Source organism: Nansenia antarctica, assembly GCF_963989245.1.
Source record: "Nansenia antarctica genome assembly, chromosome: 5".
Taxonomy (NCBI): Eukaryota; Metazoa; Chordata; class Actinopteri; order Argentiniformes; family Microstomatidae; genus Nansenia; species Nansenia antarctica.
Genome location: NC_137690.1, coordinates 76,087,889 through 76,088,435, shown reverse-complemented (window position 1 = coordinate 76,088,435; position 547 = coordinate 76,087,889).

Genomic DNA, 547 nt, shown 5'->3' with positions numbered 1-547 from the left:
TCCTGGGGAGGCTGTGTTGTGTGTGTGTGTGTGTGTGTGTGTGTGTTGTGTGTGTGTGTGTACGTGTGTGTGTGTGTGTGTGTACGTGTGTGTGTGTGTGTGTCTACGTCTGTGTCTGTGTGTGTGTGTGTGTGTGTGTGTGTGTGTGTGTGTCTGTGTGTGAGTGTGTGTGTCTGTGTGTGAGTGTGTGTGTGTGTGTGTGTGTGAGTGTGTGTGTCTGTGTGTGTCTGTGTGTGTGTGTGTGTGTGTGTGTCTGTGTGTGAGTGTGTGTGTCTGTGTGTGTCTGTGTCTGTGTGAGTGTCTGTGTGAGTGTGTGTGTGTGTGTGTGTGTGTGTGTGTGTGAGTGTGTGTGTGAGTGTGTGTGTGTGTGTGTGTGTGTGTGTGTGTAGAAGCGGTACACTGCACATTCCTGCAGGTTTACCAGGCAGGTTAATGACCAGCTGGCTCAGCGGGGGGTCCACCCCCCCCCCCCCCCCCACACACACACACACAGACACACACACAGACACACACACACACACACACACAGCAGGGGGGACTTTAACCT